Genomic DNA, 17,653 nt, shown 5'->3' on the forward strand with positions numbered 1-17,653 from the left:
AGCCTTACCCTTGCCATATCTTTCAAATACAAAACAAAAAGGATAAGCAGATGGATTTATTTAAACAGTTTCCAGGCAAACTTTTCCAGAAGTTCTAAGACATAGAACATAGAACTCCTGAGAGAAGTGAATTCCAGTCCCTTGAGCCCCTTCCAATCTGAAGCAGAAAGATAGCCCCAGCACAACCACGAGGCCAGACAGAGCTCAACTCTCCTTTTGAAAGTACTTAACGAAAGTAAACCCAGTACGAGGAGCTGCCAGGATCCACATGGCTGGCTCATTCCTACTAATCCTGTTTGGGGAATGTCATCGTTCTCTTAAGACATAGGTGGAATATCTTAGATGAGTTCCCAGATGGCTAGTCTGCCCCTTTCTATTTCCCACACTGAGACAGATGCAGGGCTGTTGGTTGCTACAGACCCACACAGACAATTTTGATTATGTCTGTCATCCCTATGTGGGCTGTTTACTTCTGACCATTCGTTGACCTTGAATAACTTAAGAGGACTCAAAAATCAAAATACATTAACAAAGATCTTTGTTATGAAATGTGAAGAAATGATAAGATAAAATCAAAAGGAAAGATCTTTTTTAAAAAAAAAAGAGAGAGAAGAGAGTTAAGTAGGGGCCTTAGGAATCTATGATAAAGAAAAAGAGACCAATCACTGCACAGATTCTTTCCTTCCTGTCCCAATGCCAGGGGTGCAGAAACACAGGTAACACCTGCCCCTGCATCACACACTATTGCAGAAAGGCAGGAGAAACAGTTATTTTTCACCTTTAGATTTTATCACTTACAAAGCCTCTCCTATATCTTACCTAATTGGTTCTCCCAACAGCTCATTTTATAGGAAGCTGCGGTCAAATTATTTAAGTGATTTCTCCAGGTCACAGCATTCCAAACAGAACATATCTACAAGTTCCAACCTCAGTTTCTTTGTCCCACATCACACTTCCTCTTGCATCACCAAATGAGTTTGTGAAAACAAGCACAGTTCCTGCCATCCACCAGCTGTGTGATCAAGGATGAATTACAACTTCTTTAGGGCCTCAGTGTCTTCACTTGGAAAATGAGGTTACACTAGAAATGGATGGTCTATAGTTCTGAAACTCTATGAATCCAGAAATCTGTTCTCCAAGAAGTTTAACAAACCAGTATTTTCTAAATTGCAAGTTATAACTTACTAGTGGATCATCAAATTAATTTAGTGGATAGCCATCATTACCTCTTTTTTCTTTTTTTTTAAGTGAAGTAGAACAGAGAAAGTTTGAATAGAATAAGGAAGGGTAAGATAGGAAAGAGTGTCAGCATACATTCCATGAAGGAAGGGTGAACACTGTTTTGTAAAACTGGGTATGTGTACTGAGTCATAATACAACATTTATTTCTTACTGTGGGACACAGTCACAAATGATCCAAACTCAGATTTTAATTATAGACTCACATGACACATTACAGCAGACTTTTTACTATATTCCCAAAGTACGTATATACTTGCTGTGTGTGTGTGTGTGTGTGTGGTTCATTTGGCTCTGGTTTGACTTTCTCTTGCTTTTTTATTATCTTTCCCCCACCCCCACCCCCAACCAGGAATACTCATCCTCTCCTTTCCTTTGTTACTTGCTCAGCATCCACCTTCTTTGGGGAGGTTTCTGGTGGCTGCCAGAGAGGGGAATTCTGAAGGAAGGGAAGGCATCCAGGTATTGGAATGCACTGTAGGTTCTGCTAAGCTCATGACATCTGATTTCCTGAAAGAAGGGAACACAAATGATAAAGAAAATCTAGTTGGAATGATATTGAAGGCCCTGGAGATTCTGAACAACCATGTCGTGGTCTGGGAGGTATGGGGCTACAAATAACAAAATCTCTGTCTCTTCCACTCTCTCTTGATGGTAAGGTGATCAACATAAATGTATCCCAAGTCTTGTGTAGGGGCTATTTCTGCTTTCCTAGGGCTAATTCCTAAGAGAAATTATTTAAATTCATACACAAAATGGAAGTTTGGGGAGGAAACTGAGGACTAGGGCTTCTGATCTGTTGCTCAAAACTATTCTTCCCCCTGCAAAGGATTGCCCCATCTCATTCAAGTTTAAGCAGGTGAGACAGGGAGTTCCATGGGATTAGACAGGAGTGCCATAATCCTGGAGCCTCCCACAAGAGATTTCCAGTCATTATCCTTTCCGGGATCTTCTTGGGTCCCAAAACTCTGACTTCCTGTGTAATTCAGGGTCTGAAGTCAAGGTCAGTGGATAGAAAATGGAGTCCCCTGTGCCATCAGATTCTCAGTCATTCAATGTCAGTAAAACAAACATTTGATGGAGACCTTTAATTCTAAATCATCTGGCTGGAAACTCGAGATCCTAATTCTTCCTATCAGCCTGGTCTCAAGACACCTTGGTTTGGACTAATGTCCAGGAAATTATTAATAATGAGAAACCATTGCTCCCAGCAGGCTGAGTCTATTAATCAGGATGTGAAATGTGTGATCTCATGGGTTCTGCGTAAATACTCCTTTGATCTCTCGGTGGCAATACCAGTGTTTCCTTCAAGGGGCTGCAGGTGGAGGTGAGACAAGGGTGGTACCCGAGTTCTTATTAGCTCCCTGCACTGAGGTCTGTGCATTGAGAATCACGGTGTCCATTTTGGATCTGCCTGGCAATGATGCCTTGTCAAGTGCTATGGTGTTAAGCAGTCCCTGCGGCTTTATAAAATGGTTGACCTGCTGTTGACCTGTTCTGTGTCATTGGAGCTCAGGAGCGGTCTCTCTGGCTAAGTGCTTATGGGCCCCATGATGAATTATAATGAAGATTACAAAGGCACAGCTAAATGTAATGTCTCCCGACTGCCCTACCGTACAAGGAACAGTTCCTGTCAGAGGAGCAGGGGTGAGTCCCTTCGGGGAGGTTAGGTCAGTAGCAGTGACTCAAGCTGCTCAGTAGCAACCCCCTCCCAACTCCTCTCCCTCCAAAGAAAGCCAATGTCTATCACGGGCAGCCCCACGTTTTTCTTCAGAAAACAAACCTTTCCTTAATTTGTTCCCAGATCCACAGGTGGATGCAACAAACTTCCACAGACAAAAATCTCATCTTTAACATCAAAAATGACATACCAGGAATTATCCTTCTTTCTACTGGGCAGGGATTTCAAGCAGCATTCCCGCCCTGGCTGTAGCCAAATAAGTTAAGCACTTGCAGATAAGAGAGCCAAAGCCCTAAAGCGATACTTAGCTGAAATCAACGTTGACAACCAACACCCTGCGTAAGATGGGAAGTCCCCCAGAGGAGCTGGGCGCCTGCAACAGCTGAACTGGGTTTACTGGGAACTAAGCGTCCTGAGCACCAGCACAGAGGGAGCTTGATGAGTTACCCGGCTTTCCTCGCTCAAGGGGAAGGAAATGCACCAGTTCCTCAGAGGAAGTAAAGTGTGTCCTCCCATTTTCCCCTAAGATAAATTTCCCATATCAAGCTTCATAGCAGAAGCACTGTGTGGACGAGGTCCTCAACAACAGGAAGTGCAGTCACAATTTCAGCAGGGCTCTTGTCACTTTTCTCAGTGAAAGCCAGCGGGATAACCAAGCACAGGTCAGTGAAAGCAGTCTGCTGGAGGCCAAGCAAGATGGCCCGACCACATCTTTCCTGAGGCCTGGCTTGATCAAAGAATGAAGAACAGAGTATCTGAAGACGTGAATGCACCTTTCAACTGCCCTCCGTAAAGGGTAATTGCTTCGTGGAAAATACTAGAGTGGTCAATCATGGTCTGCCCTGTCCTCCAACCCTCCCTCCTCTAAGGAGTCTGCTCCATGCTCAAGCCACCAGGACCTGCCTGTGCTGGTCGCAGATGGTCTGAACAGGGCAGGCATTCATCAGATGGCCAGAGATCTGGGAGGCCTGACTTGAAAGATATGCAGAGCTAATCAGATTACTCCCCAGGAATTTGAATCCAGAGCCCCAGTCGGAATCAGGAATAGTTCTAAGGTCAGAGCTAGGAAAGGCTGTGATGGTCAAGTGCTGAGACTGAGGAAGAGGAAAGTAGATGTCAAATGATATCAGGAAAGCCAGCTGGTAAAGAGTAAGAATAGAACACTTCTCCAGAGAGAGAGAAACCAGGTAAATCAGAGACCATGCAGCTCTTGAGAGACACCGTGATCATATACTCCCCCCAAAAGCTGCCTTGGATCCAAAACACCTCCCATTTCCAGGCCTGGCTATGATGATCCTGAGGAGAGTCCTGGATTCTTATAATACACTCTAATCTTCTCAGATAAGATTGAGAGGGTCTTTATTACTTGCCAATAAAGTGCCTGATCAAAACTCAGGCTTTTAATAAGAGTCACTAAAACAGACAGCACAATGTTCTAGTCTCTACATTGCAGGCATTGTGCTGTTGAGTGAGGTCAGGTCTGATACACGAGAGGTTGAAAGCAGATGATATGACACACAACAACGTGGATAAATTGCAAAGGCCTTATGCTGAGTGAAAGCAGCCAGTCTTTAATGTTACTCACTCTATGACTTCACTTAAATGTCATTCTTAAAAAGACACAATGATGGCGATGGAGAACAGATCGGTGGCTCCCAGAGGCAGGATTCAAGGGAGAGTGTGACTATAACAGGACAGCACAAGGGTTTTGGGGATGATGACACTAGCCTATATCTTGATTGTAGTGGTGGTTACATAAGTCTACACCTGTGCTTAAAAACATACACTGTAAAAGGAAAAGAAAAAAGGAAGGCAGGAAAAAAGGAAGGAAGGAAGGGAAGGGGGAAGAAAAAGGTGACCTCTCAAGTGAGCACAGTCACTAAATGGACCTTCAGCGAGACCGGGAGGGCCGACTCTAGGCAAAATCGTCTTGGCATGGGCTCTTCTCAGTGCTCTTAGCCTTATCTTTTTATCTCTCAGTGTCTCCTTCTCTTCTTTCTGGCTGACATTGCCTTCATAACAAAGTCAAACCAAGGAAATGAGCGATGAAGGTGGAGTTTCAGGTTACCAGCCAAGAGGCGAGGGGGATTTGAGCTGGGATCAGGCCTCGCCGTCTCTCCTAAAATCACACTGTGAAGTCACGCTTCTGACAGATTTCAGGATGGGAAAAAGCAAGAGGGCCCAGAAGCAGCACTAAGCTTTCTCAGGGACAAAGAAAGGAAGATTTCCAAACAGAGAGCAGATTGAATATGAGGATAGGGAGAATCGAGGCCAAAGCAGCTTGCGCTCTAATCAAGATGACTATATCCAAGATTTGGGGTTGGAATTACGAGTGGAAAGTGAAGGCCTTCCCCTGCTCTGGTTTAAGCTACTTGGGCCCTCCCAGTGAGGCAGGAAGGGACCACATGGTCCAGCACAGCTTCTTGGTCTTGGCCGACAATGACTCTGTTCTCTACGCAAATTATTTCCTTCGGGAGCCTCTCAGAGAAGTGGCCAGAGCAGCACAAAGAATGGACATTTCTATGTTTCCCAACCAAACACTGTCACAACGCTATTACAACTTTACAGTGGTTTGACACATGGCATCCAGCAAGTAACAAACAGTTATTGAGTGAGTGACACAGAGAGAGAGAAAGGGAGAGAGCAGAGGAGGGAGGAAGGGAGACGCGAAGCCTGAGGCTCACTCCCTCAGGGAACACGCTCTGTGAACCGGACAGTCTCCCCCTCAGCAGGTGTTTGTTGAGTGCTGTTCCGGAGATCTGAGATCTTCCTTTCCCCTCTGCACATTCACTCTCCACCCTTGTCCACCCCCTGAGCCCCAGGAGACCAAACCGTGGAGACTGCATCAACAAGGCACCCTTGCTCCCAGCACCAGGTGGATTCAGTCACTGGGGAGCAAAAGCAGCAGATCAGGAGGGAGAAGAGTGAGATCAGGGAATTAATTCCCCCACTGCAGCCTTTCAATAAAGTTCTCTGAGTCTCAGGCTTCCTGCAACCCCTCCCCATCTTGCCTCTCAGCCTTGGGTGGTAATTGCTCTCCCTGTTGCTAACACAGGGTGTGCACCATACCTTCTGGCTCCCCACATCCTACCCACACCTTTGTAATAATCATTTTAGTAAACTTTGAGTTATCTCTGCTTGATTCCACCAAACTGCTTTCTGCTGGACCCTGATGGATACAAGCACCACCCATGGGCCAGGCACTGTGCTGATCTCTGGGGCTGCAAATACAGTGAGACACAGCTCCTTCAGGAGTCACCGTGTCATCAGCGAAAGTCACCTACCAGCAAATTCTAATGCAGGTTGGTATGCTGCAGTGAGGGAGCTATGCCTAAGGTGGTGCTTTCCAAAGTCAGTTTCTGGAAATTAGGCTGGGATCCGCCTCTCAGGGAAGCAGTGGACAGCTCCCGTTGTGAGATGCAGCGTGAAATGTGGAAAATCCAGAGGTATTGCTCACAGAGCTGGTCATGCTGAGTTCTTTTTCCTGGTCCCTGGAATAGGAAGAAATGACTTACTTGAGACTTCCAACCTGTAGTTACAGAAACAAAAGCAAGTTCAAAATGAAATCTAGCCATTCCACCGACTGGATTCTTCAGATTCTCCTAGTAGCTCAACACAGCCTTCTTGTTTTGTTTTGTTTTGTTTTTTATTGGTGTAAGTGATTTACAATGTTAGTTTCAGGTGTACAGCAAAGCAATTCAGTTATAAACATACATATGTATATATTCTTTTCCATTATATGTTTTTTTCTGGATTTTTTTTAATTTTTTTAATTTTTTTTTTACATTTTTTATTGATTCATAATCATTTTACAGTGTTGTGTCAAATTCCAGTGTTCAGCACAATTTTTCAGTCATTCATGGACATATACACACTCATTGTCACATTTTTTTCTCTGTGATTTATCATAACATTTTGTGTATATTTCCCTGTGCTATACAGTGTAATCTTGTTTATCTATTCTACAATTTTGAAACCCCAGTCTATCCGTTCCCACCCTCTACCCCGCCCCCCGCCCCGGTAACCGCAAGTCTGTATTCTCTGTCCATGAGTCTATTTCTGTCCTGTATTTATGCTTTGTTTTTGTTTGTTTGTTTGTTTTTGTTTTTTAGATTCCACATATGAGCGATCTCATATGGTATTTTTCTTTCTCTTTCTGGCTTACTTCACTTAGAATGACATTCTCTAGGAGCATCCATGTTGCTGCAAATGGCATTATGTTGTCGGTTTTTATGGCTGAGTAGTATTCCATTGTATAAATATACCACATCTTCTTTATCCAGTCACCTGTTGATGGATATTTAGGTTGTTTCCATGTTTTGGCTATTGTAAATAGTGCTGCTATGAACATTGGGGTGCAGGTGTCCATTATATGTTAATACAAGAAATTGAATATAGTTCCCTGTGCTCTACAGTAGGTCCTTGTTGTTTATTTTCTATATGGTAACACCATGGCCTCTTTGATCAAAGTTTTTAGCTTCTGATTCCCCTTAGGTAATTCTTATTAATTTCTTAACTTGTTGAGCAAGGTATTTCACAGTGTTTCTTTCTGGTAAACAAATAGAGTTTTATTTTTCTCACATGACAAGAAAGTTAGAGCCAAGCTCTTGCTGGTGTTTCAGTGGCTCAGCAGTGCTACAGAGGACCCAGATGTCTTCTTCATTTCTGCTCCAGCAACTGCATCATGTTAGCTTTTCCTCTCCCTACTTGTTGCCTCATGGTCACAACATGACAGTCACACCTCAGGCATCATGACAAGTACAAGGACAGATGAAGTCAACAGGTAAGCTCTCCTCTTCCATCTGTACCTTTTATCAGGAAAGCAAAGACATTTTCAGGTACCCCAAGCAGACTTCCTCTCACATCTTATTGGCCAGAAGTACTTCACATGACCAGCTCCCGCTGTAAGCTATCCTGGGAAACTGAGTATCTGGCTTTCATTTTAGTGCCTGGTTGCCCTCTTTTCCTGCCATTATCAAATTCATTTTTCTCTTCTTTTTTGCGCCCAGAAGCATCCCTTTGTACCTGTTCAGGAAGTCACTCACTCAGCTTGTTAAAGAGATACTTCACGGTATTTCCCCTGAACTCAGGACCGAGGGGCGCTGGGACTGGTAGCTCCCAGCTCTTTCTCAGTTTTCCTCTTCATTGAGAGACACTGGTATGCTCTAACTGACAGCAAAAGCTTTAGCTATAATAACCCAGTTGTGGAGTAAAAGGAAACCTGTATCAGTGTACAAAATCGCAGCAATCACATCCTGGAGGATCTAAACTGTAACTCAAACAGGGTCCTCAGATAAGTAGCAATAAACGGTTGTTGCAATTTTTCTAAAGAAAGGTGGAAGGTAACTCTGCAAGCCAGACAGGACTCAAACAATGGCAAAGGAGAGTGAGAAGACCACATGTACCAGGGCTGGCCATCCACCAGCCACCTGCCATCTTCCATGATCATTCTCTTCCCAGACACGGAACTGCATAGCAGGCAATGAGGCAGAAGCGTCAAGAGCAGGGGCTCTGGGGCCAGAACCTGGCAACACCATTTCCTAGCACCATGATCTCTGGCAAGTTCCTTAGACGACTCTCCTCAGCTTCCTCATCTATAAACGGAAGTAATCATAGTATCTACCTCATGGAGTTGTGAAGATTAAGTGAAATGTATATATAAAACACTTTGGCGGGGTCTGGTTCGGTGTGCTGAACCTCCACCCCAATACACACACGTGCGCACCACGACCACCACTACCACCACCATTACAGTTATTCAAGGGGACCTGGATGCACCAGCATTGTCCACTGCAGAGAAGCACTCAAAAATGCTAGTTCTCGCGATGTACCTGACAATGAACCACCTCTGCTCCTCACAAGAAGAGTCAAACTGAATGAATTAGGAGACACTGCCCATGAGAAGATTTACACCAGTGAGACAGGGAGCAGTAAATAAAAGCAACAGATTAGTGCAATATTACTAAATTTCATCATTTAGGCTCCTGGCAGATGTAATAAATGAGATCTATCTCTTCTCGGTAGATGCAGTTGCATAAGTACCCTCTAAATCAGGTCTGCAGAGAATCAAGCGACCTGACGGATCTCTGTCTTTTCATTCAATAGCAGGAATGCATGGAGGATTTGGAGGGATTTGTGGGAGCAATTAGAGAACGTAATGTTTATCCTGAGTTAACTAATTTTTATAATCAATGTACTGTGAATGAGATGCGCCTGCCAAAGTAGATTCGTGACCTGCCTGAAGTATCAATTATGTTCCAATTTATATAGTAAATCTATGTGGTCATATGAGTTGTTGCAGCAATTTTAACACATCAGTAAAGATGGAAATCAATTTATTTGCCTTAGAATTTGACCACAAGCTTGGTAAATAAAAAGGGAAATATAGGGTTTCCAGGGCCAAGCCAGCCTTTTGCTTCAGCCTTTTCTATTTCACGGCTGCCGGCTGAGGGCAAGGGTTGTCCCTCTGGAAATTCCACTGACACCAGACCAAGCTGGGCCGCTAACCTCTTGAGTTTGGGGGAAAGAGTGGGACCTTCTTCGGGACTGGCCTGTTGCTGGGTTGATGGGCTGGACCTGAGCTTTAAAAGTGTGTCTGATATTGCCACCCATGTCATCTCTAAGTAAAGGAGGTAAAGGAGGCTGGGAAGATACTAGCAATTCTACTTTACAAATAAGAAAACCAAGGCTCAAATTCAACAAGGGATTTACTTAGGATAAAGGTGAGGCTCAAGTTCTACATCTTCTGCCCATGAATCTGATGTTTGTCTGTAAATCCACAAAGTAACTGAATGGCTTAATCTCTGTGTAAATATGCCCCAGTCTTCTGAGCAGATGAGAACAAGAGGTCCATGAGACAAGCAGGAAGTTGCCAAGGAGAGAGAAGGGGAGAGACCCTCAGACAGAGTAGACAACACATGCAAAAGCAGGGAGGTTTATCAGTTCTTGGTGAGATAGAGAAAGCCAGAGAGAACATGACTCCTCCACTTACAAAAAAAATATTTCACAGCGATAAACCGTGCCTCCAATATGCTTCTTACAACCATCCAAGAGTTGAGGGTACAGGACAACTAACTAACCCAAAACCTGAGGAAAGACAGGTAGCTAAGGAGAAATGACTCGTGAGCTCTCATTTACTGGGGATGGATGCTGTTGAGCAATGAAGAATTCAGCTAAAATTCTCAGCAATTTGATAAAGAACAAGGTGAGAGTATTTGAAACCTCTGGGGAGAAGCAGATTTCAAATTCTACATCTTCTGCCCATAAACTCTGATGTTTCTTCTTCACAATCTCACTGGCCACTCAGAGAAGCATGGCAAGAGTCCTGAGGAAGGGTTCCTTGTGCAACAGGCTTGTGGGAGGGTAACAGCTGCTGCTGCGGGAAACACGAGAAGCCTAACCCGGATGCGGCTGCCCGTCTCCCCAACAGAACCAAAGCTCTAAACTTTCGGGGGAAGAGCAACACACACTATCGCCCTTCGGGCATAGAAGAAAACTCACTTCAGCTGAGGGAAGAAAACAGACGAGCCCTGCAGGTGGGGAAGGAAAGCCTGCTGGACCAGCACTGCCTCTGGGAGGAGACAGAAGCGCCGAGACACAGGGACATAGCCCCTGTGTGACACTTTCTAATCAGAATGACAGAGAATGTGTCTCCACTGCCCAACACCTCCAGCACCAGGCTAACAAGCAGCAGGTAACGAATGACAATCGAATATTGCTGAGAGACTTGCAGGAGTGTGGAGAGAGACTCTTAGGCAAACGCAAAGAGAAGATGGAAACTTGAGGGTAGAGAAGACCCTAAGAAAAACCCTCTGACCAGCCCCCACTCTAAACACAAGGCTGTGCTAGAGGAATTTTAAGTCTGCAGTGTGCTAAGGCTAACCATGACGACAACAACAAACCTTGAGCCCAGTTCACTAAAAGTCTAGCAGAAGGAGAGGTGTGTTCATTTCCAAGCACAAAACCTATATAGTTTCCACTATGCTGCACAAGATGTCCAGATTCTTTAAAAATTACAAAGCATATTAGAAAGAAGAAGTAAGTAATACTGCTAAGAGATAAAGCCAAAAAACTAGGCATATCGTATTAAAACTGCTGAAAACAGAAGATAAATTTTTTTTTAATTCAAGAAAGAGGAAAGAGATATTATATACATAGGAACAAAGATAAGAATACAGAAGACTTCTTGTCAGAAACCAAGCAAGCTAGACAAACATGGAGTGACGTATTTGGAGTGCTAAAAGAAAAGGATTATTAACCAGAATTCTATAACCAGCAAAAATATCTTTCAAAAATGAAGGAGAAATATTTTCTAAAAACAAAACAAAACAAAACAAACCTGAGAGAATTAATTACCAGCAGATCTGCACTATAAGAAACACTGAAGGAAAAATTTCAGGCAATAGCAATATGATACCAAGCAGAAACTTGGACCCACACAAAGAAATGACAAGTACTTGAAATGGAATAAATAAAGGGAAAAATAAAATTCATTTTTTTCTTATTTTTAATGGCTCTAAAATAGCTGATTGTTTAAATAAAAATAGTAGCAATGTACTACGCATTTATATTGTGTGCAAAAGTAGACTATGTGACAACAATAGCACAGAGGATGAAAGAAAAAAACTGGCAACACACTGTTGTGAGGTCCTGACATTACACACAAGGAGGTATAATATTAATTGAAGACAGACTCCAATTAATTGCAGATGCATGAAGCTGTATAGTGCAAACCTATTGGCAATCACCAAAAGATGAAAAAGAAAAGGTATAAATAATAAGCCAATTGTGGAAGTAAAATGGAATCATAATGTATCTTTAATTAATCCAACAAGGTAAAAAGAGAGGAAAAACGTTAAAATAGATGTAAAAAAATAGAAAACAACCATGTAGATGGTAGATTTTAAAGCAACTATATCAATGGCCATACTAATTATAAATGGTCTAATCCCATCAATTAAAATGTAGACATTGTTCAATTATATGGAAAAAAAAAAAAGCAAGACCAACTATAATGCAAAAAAAAAAAAAAAAACAGTCAAAGGAGAAACAGACCAGCCCACAATTATAGTTGGAGGCTTCAGCACGCTCCATCAGCAATTATAGAACAAGAAGGCAGAAAATCGGTAAGGAACAGCACTGTCCACCAGCTCAAGCTAATTGGCATTTACAGGGTACTTCACCCAACGAACGTAGAAAACATAATCTTTCCAAATGAATACAGACCAGTCACTAAGACAGACCATGTTCTGGACCACGAAGCAAACCTTAACAAATTTAAAGAAACAGAAGTCATACAAAGTGTGTTCTCTAATCATAGCAGAATTAAACTAAATTCTATAAAACAGGGATCCCAGACCGAGTTTAGCCAGAAATTGTAGTTTCAGCAGGTTGGGAAGGGAGCTCAGTGGGCTTCTGAGACCATGCTGGTCTCAAAGCATGCATTACAAATGCAGATAAAGACAGGCAAAAGCTTTATAATTTACTGTGAAATTAACATACATAGGAGGAAAACAATTTTTCATGATCACATTCCTTCCCATCTAACAGGAAATACCTATGCTTTGCTTTGACTTGAGATGCATATACAGTCAGCTTTTTGCATCCACAGATCCAATCCAAAAAAAAATTTTTTTAATTCCAGAAAGTTTCAAAAAGTTAAACTTGAATTTGCTGCATGCTGGCAACTATTTACATAGCATTTACATGGTATTTACAACTATTTACATAGCATTTACATTGTATTAGGTATTATAAGTGATCTAGAGATGATTGAAAGTATACAGGAGGATGTGTGTAGGTTATAATTTATGGCATTTAATGTAAGGGAGACTTGAGCATCCAAGGATTTGGGTATCTGCAGGGGTCCTGGTACCAACCCCCCTCAGTTACTGAGGGATAGTCGATAGTCATCATCACTGCAGAGAAGGGCAGTGAAATACAGACTGATGTCTGGGAACCCAAATCCAGGGTCTCCTGCTCATCATGCCCTGCTCTTTCCTCTCCTCTATCAGATCACACAGTGCAAGCAGTACAGTGTGATTCAGCCCTCAGGCCTTAAGGACCTAGGGAGCGAGGCTCAATCCTTGCTCCCCTGCTCACTAGCTATGTGGTTATGGGTATAGTACTTAACCTCTCTAAACTTCATTTGCTCATCTGTCAAGTGGAGATAGCAACTGTATCTATCTCAAATGGTTTTTGTGAGAATTAAATGGAGATGATGTATGAAAATACTTAGTACATGGCATATATACCACAGTAAGTGCTCAATAGAGATAGTTATCACCATTATCATCAATTATCATCCATTATTATTATTCCTAGAGAAGAAATTCTCCTGGGAAGCTCTCCATAAGGCTAAAGCACTTATGCTGTTTAGAGACAATTTATATAATTTGGAACCTGGCAAGAGGCATAAAATCTATAGATAGGAAGAAATTAAATCTGCTGTGATTTCCCATCTCCTCTCTGGGAAGGTTGGGGAGAATAAAATGGAGCCAAATCACTGGGCTGTCCTTATACAGACTCTCTCCCAGGAAGACCCTGTCCCATTTCATATCCCCCAAGCTGTTTTCCCGACCTGATTGTCAGTGTTTGAATTGCTTTAACCAGAACCAAACACTGTCATTCCACAACAGAAATATGACTTAAAATACATATAATGCTGGGATGGGTGGCACAGTGTATTACACTCTCATTAAGGTAGGAAAACAGATTTTATATAAGTAGGAAGGGGATTTGTTTACATGATTGGAAGGTCCTTACTAAATAGGAAGACAGTACAACTTACAGACCACCTGAACCCAAAGAAAAAGGTAAATGAGTAAAACTAGAAGGATCCTGGAGGACACACAGAACAGAGGTCTTCAAACACCAGCTGTCCAACCACTCTGTTAGCATCACCTAAGGAGACTGTTAAACATACAGACTCCTAGGCTCCACTCGAGACCTACCGAATCTGAACCAGTTGGGGTGGGATGATAGAATTTTAGCAAGTGGGAGGAGCCAGATGGGGGAATCCTGTATCAATACCAGCTTTTTCCCTTCACAGAGTTAGAAACTGAGCCCAGGAGAACGAAGTAACTTTGTCCAGGGTCATTTCACAGCTGTCTTCAACACACTTGGCTCGGCTGTAATTTCAGGAGTGAGAAAGCAGTGTGCACCGGCAACTCTAGCCACTTTCCCATCCGCCTCTAGTGGTTCACTTGAGCATTTAACACATGGACAGCGCCTTCTTCCCACGAGCCCGGTCTCTTTGTGCTACCCATGGAGACAGCACTCCCAGGATGGCTGAGCTAAGCCCAAACTCCTTGAAGCTGTTGTAAGTTCAACTTCTTGATTGCAACTTTTCTCCAAACAGAAGAACGATCAGCGCTGGAAATGTCACATTTGGTCAGTGGCTGGCAGTCATGATTGGAGCAGCACACGCTAACAAGAGAAAGTAGTAAGAGGCCAAAAATGAATCTAAAGGGAGCAAAGTGACCTCTAACCAACAAGAAAACATGGGCCAATCAACCGAGAAAATCGATGAGGTGAAAATGGTCTGCTCGGGAAAAATCAATAGGGTGCAAATCAGCTGTGCTCAACCCTGTGGCCTTGCACCTGGCTCTGACCCCAAAGCTAAAGTGCACCCTCCCTGCTTCCCAAAGACAGCTCCTCCCCAATCTCCTCCCCCAGCCCCACCAAATCTTCCTATTTATACCAGATTTTCTCCTTGAAATGCCCTCAATCTTGTCAACACATGAAAATGTGCTTTCTCTATCCTCCCAAGGCTACCACTTTTGCCCAGGACCTCATCATTTTATACCTAGATTATTTCCAGAACCAGTTCCCTCTGCCTCCCTCCTGTCCTTGATAAACCTGGCATGCAAAGCTCAGAATAACCTTCCTCCTTGGTCTCCATTACTCCCTTAAATGAATCCTCTGCCAACAAGGATGATCTCTTCTTTATCCCTGCCTGAAACTCAAAGCTTTTGTCCAGAATGGGCCTTAGAATGCCTATTCTCTTCTCTCTCTGAACGTTCAGATCTTTGCCCATTTTGAGTTGAGCTAGAGTGTCTCCATCTCTACCAAGCCTTCCTGGAACACCAGCACCCCCCAAAGACCCCCTCCTTCTCTCAGCACCTATGGAGCTTTCCATCTGCATCCCTCATTTCTACATCCAGTACACGCCCACATTCACTGCTGCCATGCTGGGGGTTGGGGTAAGGGCTGGTATCTCTGTAATATTCTAAACTCCAGGAAGAAGGCAACATAGAGTGAAAGTACACGGGGATGAGAGTTGGGAGTTCTTGGTTCTGTCCAGCCTCTGCCTCTAATTATTTGGGTCCTTGAGCGAGTGACTGAACCTCTCAGGGCTTTTCTAGAAACTGACGTGGTGGTGTGGGAGATCGCTGAGTCTCCTTCTCACCAAATATTCTAGACTTTTAAGGCAAACCTTGTCTCTTCTTAATATCCCCCATAACACTTACTAGCTCTCTGCTCCTAATTTTCTTTACCCTCTTAAGGTTCTCTTTCCTTACTTATTAAATGAGATTGGTAATAATAACTTTTTCATAGACTTTTTGAGGGGCTCAAATAAGATACTGCTTGTACGATACTTACCACAGTCCTGGCACAAAATAAGGGCTTTATAAAATTTTGTTATTATTATTAAAGAAATAGAGGAGCATATTAAATGTCTGTTGAATAGATGAATAAACACAACTATTGTTTGAGCCCCCTCCCCAAAAAACTCAAGTAATTTAATTGCTATTTAAACAATAAGGCATGTTATCATTCCTTTGAAAACAGAATGTATTTTCCTTTTCTTTCCCTGAGGTAGAAATTCCCATTTATGATTGCCCTTCTACGTCCACATTGAAAGCAGAAGCTCAGAGCTGTTTCTTCAGCCCTCTGTGCTGGACACTGGGTCCCAGGAAGGTTAGGGAAAGATGTACCCATCCAAGGTGGCACTCCTGAAAGTCAAAGCCACTGCACATCCTGAAAAGGAAGCCCAACATCCCATTTAGAGAAGCCACAGTCGCTTCAACCTAAGACACAAAGATAGTGTTTCCTTGGGAATAAAACAAGGAGAAGGTGGAGTTCACAGGCCACTGGGGACAAGGTGTTAAGTGTCAGTGAACTCACTGAGTGAATCCTTTCCGTTCTCAAAGCAGATTCACTTGATGATGCTTTTCTGAGTCAGAAGATAGAGGAAACTCACCCCTTTGGTGCTCATGTACTGAGACAGCCAAGTCCAAAGCTGAGGAAGCCCCCCTCAGGCAGGCCCCTGGGGATGAGATCACACCCGGAGCCAACCAGCGGGGAGGAAGAGTCCAGCTCGACAGGTCAGCATGTTTCAGGAGGAACCATGACAGGGCCAGCTGCCCCTGTGACTCAAAGCAAGACAGTCAGGACATAAGACTGTCTGTAAGTACTCAAGGAAACAGAGTCAGGCTGCCTGCAGCCAATTAGGAAGCCAGAACGCACGGCACTCCGGAATTCAAATGACCCAGACTAGATTTAGGGAGAGTGGGGATGTCCTCTTCAGGAACATAACAACTTACTAAGCTCAGAGAAAAAAAAAGCTTCATACATTAAAAGTTTTTACTACTGCTTATGATTCCAAACTTTTAATATATTGCTTCAAGTGCCAACAAATAAATAAATAAATAAGTAACCAACACACTTCCTCTCTTTTGATGGAATTCTACTGGGATTGGGAGGCAGGTATGAGTGTGAGATACAGAGCATGATATAAAAAGAAATGAACACTTTCAAAAAGGTATTACTCAATAATTAGTTTAGAGATGGATGATTGGTCAAAACCAATTTGTAAAGGAACTATTGCAGTATTCCTATAATCTTATGCATGTTAAGTATGTACCCCTCATTCCACAGGACACGTCTCCATCCTGAAATCTAATCCATTCTGGACCCTTTGTAGGTTGATGGTTGAAATGACAGCTACAAAGCCTCCCTTCATTGACACATAGTCACTGGAAGGTAGTAAAAACACAAAGTTTTTTGAAGTCTCTCTGCTGGAAGTCAGACGGTGTGACATCTGGGGATGGGGTTACCCAATGTTTAATGTTTTTTTTAATTATCTTGTATTTGTATAGGGTGTGGGTATGATATCAAACATATAAAGCACATATGGGAACTTGACCAAAATTACTTGGCAAGGAGAAAGGAAATGATGAAAGTGTGTGTAGTGTACCATGGTGAAGTCTCAGCAGAACAGGTGGGAAAAGAGAAGAAATGTTATGGGAAGTCACAGTAGAACAAACATTAAATACAGGGTCAACAGGATGAAAGCATGTCACTGCTCTGCCTTTTACCAGTTTTAAGAGCTTGCATAAGTCCTCATCTTCTCTAAAGCTCAGCCTCATCATCTCCAAAATTGAGAAAATAGTAACTGTATTTTGTGAGATCAAAATACTGTTTTTCCTCATACAGGATCTCAGAGAGCAATATATAAAGACAAATCAGTGAGTAGACCCAGAATTCTGATCTTTAACAGATTTCTTGATCTGTTTGGAAGATCTGTTGTTTGTGGTATTTTCTAGTCTCAGGGTCCTGGGCATGAAATAAAGGGTCAGCCCCTGAGTCCCTTAGTCAGGAAGGCACCCTCACCCCCAGTACAGTGAGAGCTTTGCTATGGCTGCTGGGACTAAACAGGTGGGGACTCACGTCTTCTCACCTGCTCTGGCTATTAAGGTACAAAGGCAGGAATTCATTTTTATTTTCATA

General features: G+C 42.9%; 1 long non-coding RNA gene across 1 annotated transcript; it reads left to right on the forward strand.

Annotated features, from left to right (window-relative positions):
* Positions 1–150: 150 nt before the first annotated feature.
* Positions 151–16,588, forward strand: LOC140696954 (uncharacterized). Its single transcript, XR_012073690.1, has 5 exons — positions 151–235; positions 3,044–3,716; positions 7,543–7,703; positions 13,971–14,451; positions 16,078–16,588. It is a non-coding gene; the product is annotated as an uncharacterized lncRNA (long non-coding RNA).
* The last annotated feature ends 1,065 nt before the right edge of the window (positions 16,589–17,653 follow it).

The sequence above is a fragment of the Vicugna pacos genome, chromosome 6, assembly GCF_048564905.1.
Source record: "Vicugna pacos chromosome 6, VicPac4, whole genome shotgun sequence".
Classification (NCBI taxonomy): Eukaryota; Metazoa; Chordata; class Mammalia; order Artiodactyla; family Camelidae; genus Vicugna; species Vicugna pacos.